Source organism: Psammomys obesus, unplaced genomic scaffold (genome assembly GCF_907164565.1).
Source record: "Psammomys obesus unplaced genomic scaffold, mPsaObe1.curated_primary_1811, whole genome shotgun sequence".
NCBI classification, from domain to species: Eukaryota; Metazoa; Chordata; class Mammalia; order Rodentia; family Muridae; genus Psammomys; species Psammomys obesus.
The window spans coordinates 2,187,725-2,202,854 of NW_026585643.1; the positions used below are offsets into that span (position 1 = coordinate 2,187,725).

At 43.5% G+C, this 15,130-nt stretch overlaps 1 pseudogene; it reads right to left on the bottom strand.

Moving 5' to 3' along the window:
• Positions 1–227: 227 nt before the first annotated feature.
• Positions 228–9,756, bottom strand: LOC129684379 (granzyme E-like; annotated as a pseudogene).
• Between the last annotated feature and the right edge of the window lie 5,374 nt (positions 9,757–15,130).

The following is a 15,130-nucleotide window of genomic DNA, read 5'->3' on the forward strand; positions in this document are numbered from 1 at the left end:
CCTTCATGTTCTCTGACTCTTTTAATTCCCAGCCCCTTGTGTAGGGGGTTACTATCGGTGGTCACGGGCAGCTACGGTGCACAAGCAATAACACCGCTCCAACAACCAAGAACCTGAGGTATGTGCACTCAGGAGATTCTTCATCATGAGTAACCCTTTGCTTCCCTCTCCAAGGGTTCTTGCCTGTGGCCAGACAAGCTGGTTGGGCACAGGTGGCTTAACACCTGTTAGAGGAGCTTCCTGTTCCTGCTCATCCAAGGCACGAAAGAGGGGATCTTAGTGAAGATGATGGAGCGGTGCCTTTCTCTTTTCCATAAGCAAAAATTCCATAAGCTCTGTTGTCACACACAAGGGGTCCTCAGAGTCACCCTGTGGGCAGAGGAAGGAAGCACTGAGCCTGGTTCCCTCTGGCCCTGCTCTCCCTACTGACCTGTCCTCCAGTTCAGGCAAACGAGACCCTAAGAGAGGGGGCTAGAATAGTGGGGGCAAGAGACGTGAAGAATGGAGACAAGACCAGAGTCTGATTAAGTCTCATTTATTGAAGGCAAAGCATACACTTTTAAAAAATTCTTTATTAATTACACTTTTTTCACTTTGTATCCCACCTGTGGTTCCCTCCCCCCTCCCTTGCTAACCCCTCCTTCCTACCCCCTCTGCACACATGCCCCTTTCCAAGTCCACTGATAGGGGAGGTCTTCTTTTCCTTCCTTCAGACCCTAGTCAATTAGGTCTCATCAGGAGTGGCTGTATTGTATTCTTCTGTGGCCTGGTAAGGCTGCTACCCCCTCAGGGGGAGGTGATCAAAGAGTAGGCCAATCAGTTCATGTCAGAGACAGTCCCTGTTCTCATTACGATAGAAACCACTTGGACACTGAACTGTCATGGGCTACATCTGTGCAGCAGTCCTAGGTTATCTCCATGCATAGTCCTTGGTTGGAGTATCAGTCTCAGGAAAGACCCCTGTGCTCAGAATTTTTGATTCTGTTGCTCTCTTTGTGGAGTTCCTGTCCTCTCCAGATCTTACTGTTTCCCACTTCTTTCATAAGATTCCATGCACTCTGCCCAAAGGTTAGCCATAAGTCTCAGCATCTGCTTTGATAGACTGCAGGGCAGAGCCTTTCAGAGGTCCTCTGTGTCAGGCTCCTGACTTGTTCCCTCTTTTCTCCTTCTTCTAATGTCCATCATCTTTGCCTTTCTGGATAGGGATTGAGCATTTTAGCAAGAGTCCTCCCTCTTGATTATTTTCTTTAGGTGTACAGATTTTAGTAGGTTTATCCAATATTATATGTATAATATCCACTTATGAGTGAGTGTATATCATGTGTGTCTTTCTGCTTCTAGGATAGCTCACTCAGGATGATCCTTTCCAGTTCCCACCATTTACCTGCAAAGTTCATGACTTCCTTGTTTTTTATTGCTGAGTAATATTCCATTGTGTAGATGTACCACAATTTCTGTATCCATCCCTCAGTTGAGGGACATCTGGATTGTTTCCAGCTTCTGGCTATTACAAATAAAGCTGCTACAAACATGGTTGAACAAATGTCCTTATTGTATACTTGAGCCTCTTTTGTATATGTACCTAGGAGTGGTATAGCTGGATCTTGAGGAAGCACTATTCCTAGTTGTCTGAGGAAGCACCAGATTGATTTCCAGAGTGGTTGTACAAGTTTACATTCCCACCAGCAGTGGAGGAGGGTTCCCTTTCTCCACATTCTCTCCAGCATGTGTTGTCACTTGAGTTTTTGATCTTAGCCATTCTGATGGGTGTAAGGTGAAATCTCAGGGTAGTTTTCATTTGCATTTCCCTGATGACTGAGGACTCTGAACATTTCTTTAAGTGTTTCTCTGCCATTCTATATTCCTCTATTGAGATTTCTCTGTTTAGCTCTGTACCCCATTTTTATATTGGATTACTTGATTTGTTGCTGTTTAACTTCTTGAGTTCTTTATATATACTGGATATTAGTCCTCTGTCAGATATAGGGTTGGTAAAGATCCTTTCTCAATCTGTAGGCTGTCGTTTTGTTCTGAGGACAGTGTCCTTTGCTTTACAGAAGCTTTTCAGTTTCATGAGGTCCCATTTATTGATTGTTGCTCTTAGAGCCTGTGCTGTTGGTGTTCTGTTCAAGAAGTTGTCTCCTGTGCCAATGAGTTCAAGGGTATTCCCTACTTTTTCTTCTAACTGATTTAATGTGTCTGGTTTTATGTTGAGGTCTTTGATCCACTTGGACTTCAGTTTTGTGCAGGGTGATAAGTATGGATCTATTTGCATTTTTCTACATGTAGACATCCAGTTAGACCAGCACCATTTGTTGAAGATGCTATCTTTTTTCCATTGTATAGTTTTGGCATCTTTGTCAAAGATCAGGTGTCCATACGTGTGTGGGTTTATTTCTGGGTCTTCTGTTCGGTTCCATTGACCCACCATTTTGTTTCTATGCCAGTACCTTGCAGTTTTTATAACTGTTGCTCTATAGTACAGCTTAAGAAAAGGATGGAGATAGCTCCAGAAGATCTTTTATTGTACAGGATTGTTTTAGCAATTCTGGGTTTCTTGTTATTCCATATGAACTTGGGAATTTTTCTTTCCAGGTCTGTAAAGAATTGTGTTGGTAATTTCATGGGAATTGCATTGAATCTGTAGATTGCTTTTGGTAAGATGGCCATTTTTACTATGTTAACCCTGCCAAGCCATGAGCATGGGAGATCTTTCCATCTTCTGATATCTTCTTCTAATTCTTTCTTCAGAGACTGGAAATTTTTTTCATACAAGTCTTTGACTTGCTTGGTTAGGTTCACACCAAGGTACTTTATATCCTTTGTGGCTATTGTGAAGGGTGTTGTTTTCCTAATTTCTTTCTCAGCCCTTTTGTCTTTTTATACAGGAGGGCTACTAACTTTTTGGAGTTAATTTTGTATCCAGCCACTTTGCTGAAGGTGTTAATCAGCTGTAGGAGTTCCCTGGTAGAATTTTTGGGGTCACTCAGGCATACTATCTTATCATCTGCAAATAGTGATACTTTGACTTCTTCCTTTCCAATTTGTATCCCTTTGATCTCCTTTAATTGTCTTATTGTTCTAGCAAGGACCTCGAGAACAATGTTGAAGAGATATCGAGAGAGTAGGCAGCTTTGTCTTGTCCCTGATTTCAGTGGGATTGATTTAAGTTTCTCTCCATTGAGTTTGATATTGGCCATAGGCTTGCTGTATATTGCCTTTACTACGTTCAGGTATGTGCCTTGTATCCCTGATCTCGCCAAAACTTTAAACATGAATGAATGTTAGATTTTGTCAAATGTTTTTTCAGCATCTAAGGAGATGATCATGTGGTTTTTCTCCTTCAGTTTGTTTATGTGGTGGATCACATTGATGGATTTCTGTATCTGAACCACCCCTGCATGCCTGGGCTGAAGCCTACTTGGTCATAGTGGATGATATCTTTGATGTGTTCTTGTATTCAGTTTGCAAGTATTTTGTTGAGTATTTTTGATTCGATGTTCATAAGGGATATTGGCCTGAAATTCTCTTTCTTTGTTGGGGCTTTGTGAGGTTTAGGTATCAAGGTAACTGTGGCTTCATAGAATGAGTTTGGTAGTGTTCCTTCTGTTTTGTGGAATAGTTTGCAGAGTATTTGGTGTTAGCTCTTCTTTGAAGGTCTGGTAGAATTATGCGCTGAAACCATCTGGCCCTGGGCTTTTTTTACATGGGAGAATTTTGATGACAGCTATATCCTTAGGGGATATAGGACTATTTAACCAATTTACCTGTACTTGATTCAGCTTTGGCAAGTGGAATCGGTCAAGAAAATTGTCCATTTCATTTAGATTTTCAAATTTTGTGGCATATAGGCTTTTGAAGTAAGACCTAATGATTGTTTGGATTTCTTCAGTGTCTGTGGTTATGTCCCCCTTTTCATTTCTGATTTTGTTGATTTAGGTGGTGTCTCTCTGCCTTTTAGTTAGTTTGCTAAGGGTTTGTCTATCTTGTTGATTTTCTCAAAGAATCAGCTCTTGGTTTCATTGATTCTTTGAATTGTTTTATTTTTTTCTAATTGATTTATTTCAGCCCTGAGTTTGATTATTTCCAGCCATCTACTCCTCTTTGGTGTGTATACTTCTTTTTTTTTCTAGGGCTTTTAGGTGTGCCATTAAGTTGCTTGGATGAGATGTTTCGAATTTCTTTTTGAAGGCACTTAGTGGCATGAACTTTCCTCTTAGCACTGTTTTCATTGTGTCCCATAAGTTTGGGTATGTTGTGCCTTTATTTTCATGGAATTCTAGGAAGACTTTAATTTCTTTCTTTATTTCTTCTCTGACCCAGCTGTCATTGAGTAGCAAGTTGTTTAGTTTCCATGTGTGTATAGGCCTTTTGCTATTTCTGTTGTTGTTGAGGTCCAGCTTTAGTCCATGGTGATCAGATAGGATACAAGGGATTATTTCAATCTTCTTGTATCTGTTGAGTCTTGCTTTGTGACCAACTATATGGTCTATTTTGGAGAAGGTTCCATGAGGTGCTGAGAAGAAGGTAAATTCTTTTGTGTTTGGGTGAAAGGTTCTGTAGATGTCCATGAGGTCCATTTGATTCATGACCTCTGTCAGAGTTATTGTTTCTTTGTTTAATTTCTGTTTTGATGACCTGACCTTTGTTGAGAGTGGGGTGTTGAAGTCTCCCACTATTAATGTGTGGGGATCTATGTGTGGTTTAAGTTTTATTAATGCTTCTTTTATAAATGTGGGTGCCCTTGCATTTGGGGCATAGATATTCAGGATTGTGATATCTTCTTGGTGGATTTTTCCTTTGATGAGTATGAACTGTTCTTCTCTATCTCTTTTGATTAATTTTGGTTGAAAGTCTATTTTATTAGACATTAGAATGGCTACTCCTGCTTGCTTCTTGGGTCCATCTGCTTGGAAAACCATCTTCCAGCCCTTTTCCCTCAGGTAATGTCTATCTTTGTGCCTTAGGTGTGTTTCTTGTATGCAACAGATTGCTGGGTTTTGTTTACGCATCCATTCTGTTAGTCTGTGTCTTTTTATTGGAGAATTGAGTCCATTGATGTTGAAGGAGATTAATGACCTGTTGGTATAATGTTCTTTTAAAATGTATAAGCCTTACCCTTGTTAATTCAAATTCTGATTTCCCCACTCCCAACTTTCCCGTTTCAATTCGGAAATTGCATTGTGATACTCATTATAAGCATCCTGTCTCAACTCTGTGTAAACAGGACAAAATAAAGCAACTAGATACAATGTTGTGCAATGGAGGAGCCAGAGGACAGGAAAGAGGGGAGGATCCAGAGAGCAGGAAAGAGTGGGAGGAGAAGGGACGAGAGAGGAGAGCTAGGAGGCAGAGCTAGAGGAGAGATCTTGGAGGACTTGGAGCATGAACCAGACCTAAGGTTTCATAAAAAGCAAGTATAATGTGGGAAATCTAAATGTTAGGAAACTGAGGGCTTGTAGGTTTAGGAGGGAGTAAATATTGCTCAGCATTGTGTTCTAGGTTAACTAAAAACCCAGTCTCTGTGTGGTGATTTGGTCATACAGTTTAGGATTAACAGTAGCATTACCAGAAGACAAACCAATAGTAAATATTAATAACTTCTTACAACAATGACCAGTGGCTGTTAGATCCTTTGATATTGATGTTGGCTGTGGTAGTGCGTTTGTATGTTTGTCTACTTTTTGTTTTGCTGTAGTGAGGTTATTTATTTCCTGTGTTTTCTTGAAAGTAGTTAGTTTTCTTGGGTTGTATTTTTTCCTTCTAGTATTTTCTGTAACACTGGATTTGTGTGTAGGTATTGTTGAAATTTGTTTTTGTAGTTGAATATCTTGTTTTCTCCATATATGAGGACTGAGAGTTTTGCTGGGTATAGTAGCCTGGGCTACTATATGTATGTTCTACTATATGTATGTTCTACTATATCTATGTTCTCTTAGGGTCTGCATGATATCCATCCAGGCCCTTCTGGCTTTCATAGTTTCTGTTGAGAAGTCAGGTGTGATTCTGATGGGTTTGCCATTATATGTTACTTGGCCTTTTTCCCTTGCAGCTTTTAGTTTTGTTTTTTTTTTTTTTTTTTTTTCTGTATATTTACTGTTTTGATTATTATGTAACGGGAAGATTTTCTTTTCTGGTCTAATTTATTAGGTGTTCTGTAAGCCTCTTGTATTCCTATAGGGCTCTCCTTTAAGTTGGTATCGGCTGAGTGCTCTGACATTAGACCAGCTGATTCCCTCCCTGTGGGTTTGTACCTGACAGAGAAACTCAGTCTCCAGTTCCCTGGAGCCCATAGTTCTGTCTGGGGCAGCGAGTCAGGTGTGCAGACAGGACTCGGTGCCGGTGCCTGGGTCCCTTGGTGCTGGCTCTGGGCTAGCTGTCTTTTCCAAGGATTGTCTGGGTGACCTAATGTCTGTCCCTATCGTTTCCTGCACCGTGGGGTTATCTCTCGACTGGAAATCTCTGTCTCTGATGTTGTGGTGCCCACAGTTCAGTCTGGGATAGTGATCAGAGCACACTGGCATGTGGCTCTGGGCTGGCGACCAAGCACCTGGTGGAACTGGGACCTCTTCCACGGTTTAGCTGGGTGAATTGAAGCTAATTGAATCCCCCACCATGGGGTATCCTCTCACCTGGGAAACACAATCGCTTGTGTTTTAGGGCCGAGAGTTCTGAGTACACCCACGCCAGGGACTAACAGGAGACCTATAGGGCTGGTCACTGTGCTGATCCTGCTGTGCTGCCGGTAAGAAAGTCATCCCGGCACCGCCATCTTGGATTGCCCCCAAAGCATACACTTATATAGCAAAGAATCAAAAAGAATCTCCTCACATTATCAGTGTTTGGGGCATTTGGCAAGGTGTCCGAGGATTCAGTCAAGGCTACACAAAAATTGCTATTTGGTTCCTAGGCTTGCACAGAACTTGCCATGTAGTTCTCAGGAACAGAACACCCCTCTCCCAAGGACCGTCAAGGACAGTCGTCCCTGAGAAATGGAACTTTAGATTAGACCCATATCTACAAAGGCCAGGAAGCAGAATTCCAAGTACCAAACTCCTAAAGTTTCCCACAGCAACAGCCTGTCATCTAATTTATGGGAATGTCCTAGCTGGCAGAGAAATAGAAACTATAAGCTTGGTTAGTAAAGAAAATGGCGATGACCTCTAAAATGGCTGAGCTAGAGTCAAGCCAAAATAGCCATGCCAAAAGCAGCTTCCCACACCCTACATCTTCCTGGCAAGGCTGTCAGACCAGGGGCAGGGCAGGCTTTCCAACCTCCCTCAGCATCGGAGCTCAGGGAGCCAGACTTTTCCTTCTAGCTCCATCCCAGGCTTTGCCTGAAGTCCTCAGGGATGCTCTGGGTAATTCATAACACCCTCCACTCTTGCCACACCCACACCAGGGACTAACAGGAGACCTACAGGGCTGTCCCTTCCCTGAGCTGAGGCTTGAGGTGTGGCCATTCTCATGCTAAGTCCTCTCCCAGACTCAACTCTCTTTGCATTTTGTCTGTTAAATGCTTAAACCCCACCTTGAAAGCAGCCTTTGCTTTCTTTGGGTCTCTAGCATAAATCTTCATGGTATTAGAAGAGGGATGGAAGTGTCCTTTACATTCCTGGTCCTCCTGGATGACCAGTTCAGCCTCTCCTGGGGAAGGTGAGTAGTTCTTTAAGTAGCATTGAAGGTCATTAGCCCCCACCAGCCACAGGACACACACATCCTGACTTCACAGGGTCATAGTGGCTGGGCAGGCTGAGGGTCCTGGTAGCTGTCGTCATCTTGGCCTTCTTCTCCAGCTGATGGAGAAGAGGCAGGAGAGACCAGCTCATCTGGGAGTCTGCTGCTCTGAATTACACTGAAAGCCAGGATGGAAGGGAGGAAGAAGCAGGATCAGAGCAGGAGGAGCAGGGCAAGAGCACTAGAGAGGCACAGACAGCAGGGCTGGGGTGGGGGGTGAGTGGAGGAGTGTGGGTGGGGAGGGCACAGCTCTCACCTTTGACAGCATGATGTCTTTGGAGCTGACTTTAGGATTATAGTTCTGGTGCGGAATGGCTTTTGCCACAGGAATGATCTGCTGTGTCTTCTCCTGTTCTCTGATCTTGTGGGCCCCAGCATGACTGTCATTGAGCTGTGCAGAGAGCAGAGTAGATATGAGAGATGTGGGACTCTAGCTGAGGGGACTTGAGGACACAGGAGGGCCTGGTGTCTGACTTACAGCTCTCTGTTTCTCAAGGACATGAGACTCTTGGAGGCTCCCTCTTCCTTCTAGGCAATATTCCAAAATTTGTGTTGACTCTTAGTATGAACTGTCAAGTCAACAACTGCTTTAGTTTGTCCAGTGCAGGTGATCAGCTCAAGGGTGCTACTAGCTCTGACCTCTTATCCCTTGACTTCAAATTTGCCTCTTATCAGACTTGCATTTTCATAGCGCTGCCTTCTAGTGAGCTCCAGTGGGAGGACGAAAGATCCTGTGGGGGTCTCAGAAAATTTAGCTCCTCCTCAGCTTCCCTTGCAGTGAGCAGCTGTCAGCAGGAAGTTATCTCTCACCAGGAAGCCTCTAAACTATATTTAATCTCATCTTCATTCACAAGTTAACATATGCCATGTAGGGGCGGAAGTGAGCACTGACTTCATGGCCTCCAATGATCTCCTCTGAAAGAAAAGGCTAGAATATAGGGTGTCTGGGAGCAGCAGATAACATCACAAGGGAAGATCTATGAAGGGGATGATTGTGGATGATATCTATAGTCCCCAAGGCTGCTGCAGACAGGATTCCTTGCACATGGAATAATCTTTGCTGAATCTTGAGCCTCAGAGCCCTGCTCTGAGAAGGGGTGGGCAGCATTGTTCTCCAGGCTCTGCTTTACAAATACATGGAGGGATAAGCTCTGTCTTCATCATGCTGAAGGCTGAGGGACCCTGGGTGACCTGCTGTTGGTTTTCTTTTGTTAGTGAATCACCCTCACCCCTCTAATCTTGATTGGTGTCATTTCCTCACCTTTTACCCACAAGCCCTATGGAACTGGATTTTCTAAGAGTCTCCTGTTCTGGTGCCCAACACATCTTGGGCTCTCAGTAAAGGCTTTTGGTTGCATGGATGAGTGACTTCTGGTTATCCAGAGAGCTGGTGGTGCAGGGCTGTTGGGATTCAGAGCCTGGAGGACATTGGAGTAGTGTGCCGGAAGGGATGGAACAGCTGGGGCCTTACAAGAAGAGGTAGAGAGGCACCTACAGCTCAGAGCTAGCGCAGTGTGCAGGGCAGGGTTCTAGGCACCCTGGGCTCTTTCTTCAGAAGCTGAGGGTGGAGGTTCATACATGATGCTCATGTTCTTGAGCTGGTAGCCTCATCTGCTTGCATGCTGCTCCTTAAAGCTGCCCTTTCCCTGGGCTCAAGTAAGTTAGTGATGTAAATTTTGTATCTTTGCAGTCTCTGCTACATTTCTTTCTCAGGATGATCCAGTCTCCAGGTTGTGAAGAAAAGCTGGGAGAAGCTAGTGCCCACTAAGCTTTCTGAGAGCACCTCCCTTCCTCAGACCTTGTTGAGAATCTAGCCAGTGTCAGATTTCCAAGTCTGGGTTTGGCATGGGACCTGAGTTTCAGAAAGCTCCTGGGTGCAGTCAGGACAATTCCTGACAACTGCTGGGCAGAAGGACAGCAGAGGGGTCATGGATGGCCGCTCTGGGACAGGGGTGTTCACTCACCTGCACCAGCTCCAAGTGGCAGGAGAAAGGTCAGGAGAATCAGGACTGGTGGCATCTTCCCAGAATGGCTGCTCAGGCAGAGGAGGGCAGAGGAGACCCAGCCCTGGGAAGGGGATGAAGCAGGTTTGTGCTCCGTGGGCTCACAGGCATTTTAAAGCTCTGCACCTCGGCTTCTGATTGGCATCAATTTGGGTCAAGATGACACTGTCACCACATTGACCTTCTATGAGCTAGGCTGTGATAATACCCAGCATGTAGACAGTGGTTGAGGAGGCCTGAGACCCCAGGAAGCCCACAGTGACTGCACTGCGAGAGAAGTGTGTCCTTTCTAACCCATACACCCTTTGCATTCTGGTAGGATCTATTTTGTTTTCTGTTCTTTCTTCTTTCTTTCTTTCTTTCTTTCTTTCTTTCTTTCTTTCTTTCTTTCTTCCTTTCTTCCTTCCTTTCTTCCTTTCTTCCTTCCTTTCTTTTCTCCTTCCTTCCTTCCTTCCTTCCTTCCTTCCTTCCTTCCTTCCTTCCTTCCTCCCTTCCTCTCTCTCTCTTTCTCTCTTTCTTCCTATACTGACAACCAATTTATCCTAACAACTATAGCACTACAAACACCCTCTCATAGTTACACAGTACTCAGTGAGAGTCGCTGCTTCTCCATATATGGCCTGCATCGCAGGACATCCTCCCATAGTTACACAGTATTTAGTGAGAGTCGCTGCTTCTCCATATATGGCCTGCATCGCAGGACATCCTCCCACAGTTACACAGTACTCAGTGACAGTCGCTGCTTCTCCATATATGGCCGGCCAGTATCGCAGTTCATCCTGTCACAAGCTTTGGGTGACTGATCACCCCGCGGAACAATCTCTTGAAATAGTCTGATGAGTTAATCTTAACTCACTCTGACTCTCCTGAAACTGCTGTGAAGTCACAGGGGAATCTCAAGGCAAATCTTTGCCCCATGTCCAGGGCTCACGTGCTACTATCATACATAGTTAGTGCAATAATTAATCCCAAAAACACGTGTAGGTACCTGTTTATTAGATATTGCCATTTTTCTCTGGGGCAAGAGCTTCAGGATTGAGTTTAATGCTCAGTGAGATTAGATCAGTGCTGGGAGCCAAAGTTACCAACAGCTGCACTAGGACTTAAGGTCATGGGTGAGAGATTTATGTGAGAACATCTGCTCGTTGGGCTTGGAGCATACTTGAGATATCTTTAGGAAACATTCTTGTGGTATCTCTCTTAGTTAACATTCCTACAGTATCTTGCAGGTGCAGTATCTTGCACCATAAAACACTTTGCTATCTCCTGCAAAAATAAACTATCCTTCCCCTTCGCTGCCTTCTCCCTATAAAGTTGTGTGAAAATTTTCAAATAACCATACCTTGATGAGACAGCCTGTCTTGGTCTTCATTCTTCACATCTCTTGTCCCACCCCACTCATTTCATCCCTCCTTAGGAACCCGTTAAACTCCCACTGGGTCAGGGCAGATCAGCATTGGCTTCTCTGCTGAGGACTCCAAGGGTATTTTCAACAACTCTGTCTACCATTTTCTATAGATAAACAAGGACCTTGTTAAGATCTTGGATGATGATTTAATGATCTAGATCCAGGAGAGAGAAAGAGCAGGGATACAGCCCTTGAAAAGGCTGATCTGGACTGGAGGGAGCTGAGAATCTGAGCTTAGAGCACAAGATGGTGAGAGCTGTGTAAGGCCAGCTCTGAGTGAGGCAGGCTGGTCTTTCCCCGAGAACAAGGGTATGTGTGAAGGGGTGGGGCACATCCAGGCAACCCAGGGATCCACCTGGGATCCTGATTTCCAGTCACAGCTTCAGGTATGTGCAAATGAGTACAGGTGGCCTTGGAAACCAGAAAAGCTGAAGCTACAGTTGGCCACGAGCTTTTCACCATGGCTGCACAGAACTGAACTCAGGCCCTCTGCAAGAGCAGTGTGTGCTGCTATGACATCTGAGCCATCTCTCCAGTCCTGTGTGCTCAGTTCTTGAAACTAGTTGCTCACAGCTGTAGCTTCTGTAACATAGTGGTGGCTTGAAAACTGGGTGAGCATTTGTCTCTGAGAAAGACCTACATAAGCCCCGCAAAGGTCATGATTGGATATGATCAAAAATATTTTTTAGTTTGAATGAGAACTGCAGTTCTCCGCATTCCATCTGAAAATCAGCAGGTTCTATCTATCTATCTATCTATCTATCTATCTATCTATCTATCTATCTATCTATCTCAACTGAAAATGGACTTTTGAGTATACCAAAATTGTGACAATATTTCTGGAAATCTTGAAATGTGTTTTCAGATTCTCATGTCAAATGGAAGAGCAAGGCAAGGCTGCATCACTGTCCACAAACTGTATTCAGCTCTGTTGACATGCATAGAATTATTTGCTTTAAATTGAGGTCTCCATGATTCCACCTTCATGTGGAACACTTATGGTTTGAAACTTGGTATTGACAAGTTGGTTTTCCCTTAAAGATGAAACGAGCAGTGAAATCCACTAAAAGGCCCAGTAGGTAAGTCGGTGTTCGTTGTCAAGTTCTGGTACAAATTCTGTGCCAGCCACTCTGAGCAACTTGATAATGTTGTGATAATGTCCTCTGCTGAGATGAGTCCTCTACTCCTGAAATGTACATTAGGTCACCAGAGTCAGCATGAGGACTCTTTAGGAATTCCTGGCCCTGGAGATGATTTCATCCATGACACTTATAAAATTTAGTTCTAATGATGATTTATATGATGTTACTCATTTTTAATACTTTTTGCATCAAATTTTCTTTCCTAATAATTAATTTACTTTATATCCCAGTAGTAGCCCCCTGCTTTTCTCTCCTCCCAGTCCCACTCTACCTGCCCCTTTCCCTATTCCTCAGAAAAGGGGAGCTCCCCTACCCACATATCCCAACTCATCAAGTCACATCAGGACCGAGTTCAACCTCTTCCCCTGTGGCCTGGCAAGGCAGTCTTGTCAGGTGGAAGTGATCAAAAAGCAGGCAACAGAGTCCATGTCAGAGACAGGCCCTGCTCCCCTTACTAATGGACCCACATGAAGCCTGAGCTGCCCTCAAAATTTCTTTTAACATTTATGTTTTATTCTTTGACAGCTTCATACATGTATTCAATATATTTTGATCATTTTCACTCAGGATTGTCCCCTCTCAATCTCAGCCCATTCCCACTGAGACCTTCTCTGTGTACAAATTTTCTTGATGTCCTCTGCAAGCCCCAGCTTTAGGCATGAGCTCAGTCCGGTGATTACATGATCTGCTGTTGATACTATGAATCCCTTTGTCTTTTTTTCCCTTTGTCTTTTTATGATTTTTTTGAGACAGGGTTTCTCTGTGTAGCCATGTCTGATCTGTAACTCTCTGTAGACTAGGCTGGACTTGAACTCAGAGACCGCCATGCCTCAGCTCCCCAGTGCTGGGTTTAAAGGTGTGTGCCTCCACTGTCAGCTTCTTCTCTCCCCCCCCCTTTTTTTTACTTGTTTTCTCTATGATGGTGTAGAAGCCATGCTGTGATTAAAAAGAATAATAGATAAGGAACTATATTTCCTTTTACTATGAAAACTGGCTTGAGTATTTCAACATCTCAGCTGCTGCAGTGCCAAGTGAAGCGTGGTGTGGGGAGCTGTGTGTGTGAGGGGTGTGTGGCTGAGGTGTGTGTGCCCTTAATGTCCAGAAAAGAATGTTTACTTGTTTTCCAGACACCGCTACACACCCACTGTCTGCAAGTGTAGTTTAAAATATTTACATGTCGATATTGATAATCTCTGCGTTTTATTTTCTAAGTGACAAGGAGCAGGTACAAACTTTACGGTGCCAGCGAGGCTGTCTGCAGTTGGAAGAGGAAACACTGGCAACCTCACACTGCCACCAAAATGGCAGTCACGTATGTGTACCAACATCAAGAGAACGCTTACATTCTTTCTGTCCAACATTGAAACATTTCATCCTCTACAAAGTTCATGAAGAAGAGCCACACAATAGAGTTACAAAGGAAATTCACACACACACACACACACACACACACACACACACACACACGCGCGCGCGCAAAGTCTAATCATGTTTTTACTGAGCTTACGATTTTTAAATGGCTGTGTTTATGGCAGTTCTGGGCCATGTGCAGCCCACAGGGCCCCTGAGCTAGTCTATAAAAATAGAATGGCTTCTGCCATTTACCCTTGTTAAGATACCATTTGTAATTGAAAATAAGTTCCTGGATACAATATATTCTGATCATGATTTTCTATCCCAATCTCTTCCAAACTCCTTTCCACTACCCAACCCATAAAACTCATTATTAAGAAAACCCTGGAAAGAAAGAAAAACACAGCAAAACTAACCATACTCGGAGTCCACAATACTCAATGAACGTCTCTTCAGTTAAAATCAGCATTCAGAATGAAAGCTATGAAACATCACATTAAATTTTGCACTTTCAGTTCAGAATATATTTTGACTGCTTATTCACTACGAAACCAAAAAAAGAATCCATTACAGAATTAGAACAATTAGTTTAACAAATGTCCAGAACTCATGTCCTCCACGCATGTTCACTTCTTTGTCTTTTCCGTATGTTTAGCCTTTTTTTGTTCTCTTGTTCTTTCTTTACACTATACTATTTCACATGTGAAACAGAACATGTGGTTTATTTCTTTCTGAAGTTTTAAGACATTACCAAAAAAAAAAAATCACAGAAGATGCTACACGATGGAAAACAGCGACTTCCTGTACAGAACACCAATAGCGCAGGCACTAAGATCAGCAATCAACAAGTGGGACCTCACGAAACTATAAAGCTTTTGTAATGCAAAGGACACCTCCAATAGGACAAAATGTAAGCCTACAGAATGGGGGAAGATTTTCACCAACCTCAGGAACAGCTCTATCACGCCTGAGCATGGCTACATGGCACCAATGGGTTTTGACTTTTACCATTTTACCCATTGCTAAAAACTATTAGATTATATTTTTAAGTTGCCATGGTCCTTTCTCTTGTTTGGCCACTGACTCATTTCTGAGACTATAGCTAAGATGTCTAATAAGGATTTACAGCTGACCCCAGCACCGATTCTTCTTTTACCACTTAAAACCTGACTCCTGAAGAAACACCTGTTCTCTCTGGCTTCTCTTGCCTTTCTTGCTTGCTTGCACTTGCTGCTGCTGCTTCCATGGAAGCCCCACTTCCCTTGGCCTTCTGGGGGAATACATCTCCTTTGTGCTGAGAATTTGGTGTCTCAGTATGTCCTGTACTGATTTTGGGGGTGATATTAGCCCTGACAGAAAACTAATATCCAAAGTATTCAAAGAACTCAAGAAACCAAACCAAGGAATCATATTAGAAATGGGGTGCAGATCCAAGTAGAGAATTCTCTATACAAGAATCTCAAATAGCTGAGAAACACTTAAAGAAA